Here is a 6,000-nt window from a genome sequence, read left to right as displayed (position 1 = left end):
TCGTCTGAGCAGTGCGAGCCCTCCTGGAAATGATGATGTGTGACCATCCCCACCGCTCGGGATGGAGTGCTTAAGACAATGACTGGCAGATTTGTGATGAGTGTCTTCACCAATAATTTAAAAATTCAGCCTGTTCCACGCAGGGCTCAGGGAATGAAGCAGCCTGGGCAGAGTCCGGGCGCTCAAGCACGCACGGGAAGCTGAGCTGGTTCTGTGGGCATGTACAGCACATGCAGCAGAAATCACACAGGGGGTCATTGGCCAAAAATACGAAAACTAAAAAAAACCCTACAACCAAAAAAAAAACCCAAAAAACCCCAAAAAACCCATAAAAAACACCAAAAAACAAAACAAAACAAACCCCAATAGCCAAAAAAAAAAAAAAAAAAAAAAAGAAAAGAAAAGAAAAGAAAAGAAAAGAAAAGAAAAGAAAAGAAAAGAAAAGAAAAGAAAAGAAACAAAAAAACCAACCAACCAAAAAACCCCAAACAAAACAATTAAAAAACCAAAAACAAACCAAGAAAAGGATGGTTTGGTGTTGGGATGATTGGGTACGTGAGGGTTTAGTAGGGGAGAGGGAGAAGGGCTAAACCCAGTTGTGGTTTTCCCAATCTTCATCCTTTCCCCTGAAAAGCAGCGACAGTTCTGTACCCGAGAGAGGGCTGAGCCCGGGCGGGGACCGGGCGCCTCCTGCTCCCGGCGGGTTTGCCGGAGCATCCCTGGCTCCTGCCGGGAGCATCGCTCCCTCTCCGGCCATTCCCTTCCCCTCCTCCCGTCCTGTTCTGGGCTGGCCAACACTGCGGGCTCCTCTCTGGCACCTGCCCGGCTGCGGGACGGGCTGGGAGCAGCCGGGAGCTCCTCTCTCCTCCTTTTCCCTCCTCTCCTCGCTCCCCGCATCCCTCCGGCTCCGGCGCATCCCCGCAGCAGCGGGGCCGGAGCAGCCGAGGGGGCTCGGTTCGGGCAGGTGGGAGCCGGGGCGGTTCGGGAGCGGTTCGGGGGTGGCCGTGGGCCCGGGGAGGCTGCGGGGATGGCGGGGCTCGTTGCCATGGCTCCCTGCAAGCTCCGCCGGAGGAGATAGCCATGCCAGTCACGGAGGGACCCTCTCCCTCCTCGTGGGTGTGGAGCGGGGCTGGCTTTGGGGTGGTTGCGCTGGGTTTTTCCGCTCCCCCCCCTCCTTCCCTCCCCTCCTCACCCCCTCCTTTTTTTTTTTTTTCGGGGTGGAGCGATTATTTCGGAGCGCCGGGACGGGGCTGCGGAGCTGCGGCCGCCGCCGGGACCCCTCCGCCCGCCCGGGCTCAAGGTACGGGGGGGACACCGGGGAGGAGACCAGGGGGTGTCCCGGTTCGCCCTGCCTGCCTCCCAAAGCGCCTTTAATTCATTATTATCGCTCCGGTTTCAAAGCTGGTTTTGCTGCTCTGCCGGCACCGCACCTGGTCCGGCAGCGGCGGCGCCCAGCGATGGGGACGGGGAGAGGGCTCAGCTCGGGGGGTCCCGGGGGGTTCCAGGGGGGTTCCAGGGGTCCTGGGGAGCTGCTCCGGACCCTTCTCCCCACCCCGGGGCCGGGCGGGTCCCGCACTCGGCTCCCTGGGTGGACGAGCTGCTGCACGCCGAAAGTTTCGGGGAGCGGAGCCCTGCGGAGCCGGGGGGTGCGGGGACAGAGCCGGGGGACAGGGGACAGAGCCGGGGGACAGAGCCGGGGGACAGGTGACAGAGCCATGATCCGGGGGACAGAGCCAGGGGACAGGGGATAGGGGATAGAGACAGGGGACAGGGGACAGAGCCAGGGGATAGGGGACAGAGCCAGGGGATAGGGGACAGAGCCAGGGGATAGGGGATAGAGCCATGATCTGAGGACAGGGGACAGAACCAGGGGACAGAGCCATGGCCAGGGGACAGGGGACAGAATCATGGTCCGGGGGACAGAACCAGGGGACAGGGGACGGAGACAGGGGATGGGGGACAGAGCCAGGGGACAGGGAACAGGGGACAGAGCCGGGGGACAGGGGATAGGGGATAGAGCCAGGGGACAGGGGACAGGGGACAGAGCCGGGGGACAGGGGATAGGGGATAGAGCCAGGGGACAGGGGACAGAACCAGGGGACAGAGCCATGGCCAGGGGACAGGGGATAGAGCCAGGGGATAGAGCCATGATCTGGGGACAGGGGATAGAGCCATGGTCCGGAGGACAGAGCCATGGGACAGGAGACAGGGGACAGGGGACAAAACCATGGCCAGGGGACAGAGCCATGATCTGGGGATAGGGGACAGGGGACAGAGCCATGGAAAGGGGACAGAGCCTTGATCTGGGGACAGGGAGCAGGGGACAGAGCCATGGTCCTGGGGACAGAGCCTTGCTCGGGGGACAGAGCCATGGCAAGGGGACAGAGCCATGGAAAGGGGACAGAGCCTTGATCTGGGGACAGGGAGCAGGGGACAGAGCCATGGTCCTGGGGACAGAGCCATGGCAAGGGGACAGAGCCATGGTCCTGGGGACAGAGCCATGGCAAGGGGACAGAACCATGGTCCGGGGGACAGAGCCATGGCAAGGGGACAGAGCCATGGCAAGGGGACAGAGCCCCGGACAGAGGCAGTGCCTGCTGGGCAATCCCGTGTTGCTTTAGGTGGGCTCAAGTTTGCGACCCCCAATGTCCTGCATCAGTGGCGAGCGCTTGTTTCTGCTTTCCAAATGATTCTGGAGAGGATTTTTGGGTGGTTTTGGTGCAGCACCTAAACAATTCCCGAAGTCCCCAGGTTTTCTGTTATTTTCTCTGGCTGGGGAAGCGATGTGCCGGTGCTGCCCTGCAGGAGAGCTGCTGGAATCTCTGAAGCTGTGCTGTGTGTTACTGATTTGTGCAGCACGATCAGAGCATCCCTGAGCCTGGCAAGGCAACCCGAGGAGATTTCCAGTAGTCACACACAGCAAATGTACGTGGGCTTTTCATCTCTCACTTCCATCATTGGATACTCATTTTGGGGTAGAAAGGGATAAGCTGTATTTTGTTGGATTATGTGCAGGTATTCAGCACCACCTGGGAATACTTTTGCTTGAAACGTGGTTTTGGAAAATTTCAGCAGAGCGGTGACAGGTGGCATTTCTGTGCTGCTGCCAAGGGTTTGTGTGGTGTGAGTGGGTTGCTATGTGCTGTGTAGCTCCCCAAATCCCATTCCATAAGCAGTAAATATTAAATATTACGATTTTAGACTCAGGTCTGAGGAAAGGAGAGGAGGTGAAAAAGCAGTACTTTAAATAAATATGTAATTTTTTGCCATTTATGAGCATGAAATGTTACCTTGCTGAAGCTGTGCTTGCCATCCTCTGGCCATTGCTTGCCACGTGCCTCTGCTTATCTTTTAATGTGAATATCAGAGTGCACAACTCTGTGTTAACACTTCTCTCCTCTTAAAAGTAATACATTTTCTTTGTCTTTCCAAAAACCCCCAAGCCAAATAAACCCCTGTCTCAATGGGTCATTACAATTTAGGAGATTCTGGGTCGCCAGTTTTTGGTCCTCTCTTAGGCTGAGCTTTTGCTGTCAGTGAGTCTGGCTTGCAGAAGAGCTACAAGTCCAGACCATGTGATATTAAAATAAGATGCACAGGATAGGACACTGAGATTTCCAGAAGGTAATTTCTTTAGAAATATTGCCCAGTGTATGTGAAATTATCGTTAAATATCTTTAGTAAAAAAGCACCTGCCAGCAATCAAGAAGTTGAAATTTTGCCATATGCAGCACACAGCTTGGAAATCAATTTGTTTTTAAACTCTTCCTGTTTATTATTGATTTTTATCAAAATAGGGATGGGATGAATCTTGAATATGAGGCTGAAATAAGGAGCCTGTACTTCAGCAATATACATTTAACTCAGTGAGTGCAATTATTGTGGGCTTTTAGTGTGAGTTAGTTCAGTAATTAAACTTCATGAATGAAAACATAACAATCCACTTCTTTACCCCAAGAAATCCAACAGATAAGCCTTCATTTAAATGAAAGATTGCATTCTTCACAGCTTGGATGTGTACCTCGAGTGGCTTGGACTGGAGCCACCTTGTTTGCCAGTAAAAATTTACTTTATTGTGTCTATTTGGGAGAAAAAAACGGAACAAAAAGGAATCTGTTCTTTGCATAAAACGATGTTGGGGACAGTTGCTTCTGTGATAAGAAAGGATCTGCTCCTTCCCCCAGTGGGAGAGGACAGGGACTACTTTAAATACTACTAATTAGTTCAGTTTATCTTGCACGCACTACAACGCTGTAGTTAGTTAATTATAGCTTTTCCCATTAACTGTGTGTTAAGAACAATGAATTAACGTATCAGACAGATCAAAAGAACATCTACAAAGTTTATCTTAGAGGAAAGAAAGTGTTGTTTTGTGTCAGGAAGTCCCCCTGGCTTTCCCAAGGCACAGATTTTGTTGGAATTCCTGAGCTGGTGCTTCAGAGCCCTATGAATGACTTGAATTGATCACAAACAAGTGACACTGGAGCTCTTGGTTGCTTAGCAACCCACTAAGATGCCACAATTTCTTTTGGTATATTTGTCCAGTAAAGTAGAAATTCAGTTTTGTTACAGATCATGGGTTCTTTGCTAGCACAAAGCCCACCCTATAACAACCCTAAATCACGGAGAATGAAAATTGATGTCCCAGCACAGAGGGTGGGAGCAGCAGGGGTATGAAGACAGAGCAGGAATCTTGTAACCACATTCTGCTGGTGATGTGCTCAGTGTTTTATAACAAGTTGCAATTGTTCTTTCTTGGTTAGACTCCTAAAAACCCCAAATCATTCATGGGACAAGTTCTATCAAAGAAATTCATCTAGCAGGTGTTGTTTGAATGGTTTCCCTCGTGCTGTCATGAGCTGTGAGATCCTGCAAGGTCTGTGGGGTTCCCCCATGCTCCACTTTGAAATCCAAGCTGGAATGTGTGGTTTGGTTGTGATTTGTCTCAATTATCATGGGATAATTCAGGGCTGGGGAGCTCTGCTGGGTTCTCCTCACAGCAGACACTGGGTCCCTACCAGATCTTTTTGTGTAAGGGAACAGCAGGTTTAGTACTCAAAGAGCAGAGGGAAGATAAATGTTGTCATGGTTATCTACCTGAAGTTGGATTCAATGAATTCTATTTTCACTGAACTCTGTTTTGTTCCCCTGGCTCCTGTGCTGCACATTAGTCCTGGGAGGGAATCCTGCATCATCCCATCCTCCCTGTGCTTCTGTTGGGTGACAGGGACAGGCACCAGCAGGGTGAGTTTGGGCTGGACCTGAGCCTGGCTATTCCAGGAGCTCCCTCTGTGCCCTTCAGCTGCTCATGGGCTTTTCATTCGTGGCCTCCTGAGCTGGAGCAAAGCCTGGCACTGCCTGTGGGTGCACTGGGGCTCCCAGCTTTGCTCTCCTTATCCCCACCCTTTGCTCTTATAGACAAATCCTCATCCTGCTAAAACTGTGCCTGGGAGGGCTGGGAGATCTGCAGGCTGGCATGGCAATCATTCTGCTTAAATAGCAGTGGCTTTCTGAAGGGTTTCTTCTCTCTGGATGAGAAAAAGGAATCCAGGTGCTTCTCTTTAAAGAACTTGAGTACTGGATAATTTATGGTGTATGGCTCTAGAGGGGATGTTGTAGCAGAGCCCAGGAGCTGCTAAACCCACACTGAACCAAATCCCAGCTCGTTGTCACTGTTCCTAGGCTGAGATTATTGCAGTTCATCATCTGTGTACTTGCCATTAATTGCCTCTCTAGGCTCAGACAGAATTAGGTGAAGAGCTTAGGTGAAGACCTGTGAGCTTGGCTTACTTTACTGTGGTTTTTTTTCCCTGTTGTTTCTGTGTAACAAAGTCAATGCTCAAAACTCAAGGTTGTTGTATTTAGTTTTGGGGTTTTTTTTCCTAGCTACTCTCTTCTATCTGTTTTATTCATTGATTTCTCTAAGTGCATTTGCATTCCCAGATGCTGATTAGTGATTGCCTCTGCACAATAAACAGATGAAGGTGCTTGGTAATATTT

General features: G+C 51.3%; 1 protein-coding gene across 8 annotated transcripts in view; it reads left to right on the top strand.

Annotated features, from left to right (window-relative positions):
• Positions 1-688: 688 nt before the first annotated feature.
• Positions 689-6,000, top strand: part of CHL1 (cell adhesion molecule L1 like) — a 135,233-nt gene continuing 129,921 nt past the window's right edge. For 6 of the 8 annotated variants that reach the window (XM_033071978.2, XM_033071980.2, XM_033071975.2 and 3 more), the window contains exons 1-2: positions 690-964; positions 1,224-1,300. The gene's annotated coding sequence lies outside the window, so the exon portion shown is untranslated. Of the gene's footprint in view, positions 965-1,223; positions 1,301-6,000 lie in introns of all 8 variants that reach the window. The other 2 variants (XM_033071976.2, XM_033071979.2) reach the window with 2 other exon arrangements.

This window comes from Catharus ustulatus, chromosome 13 (assembly GCF_009819885.2).
Source record: "Catharus ustulatus isolate bCatUst1 chromosome 13, bCatUst1.pri.v2, whole genome shotgun sequence".
NCBI classification, from domain to species: Eukaryota; Metazoa; Chordata; class Aves; order Passeriformes; family Turdidae; genus Catharus; species Catharus ustulatus.
This window is presented reverse-complemented; position numbering and strand designations above follow the sequence as displayed.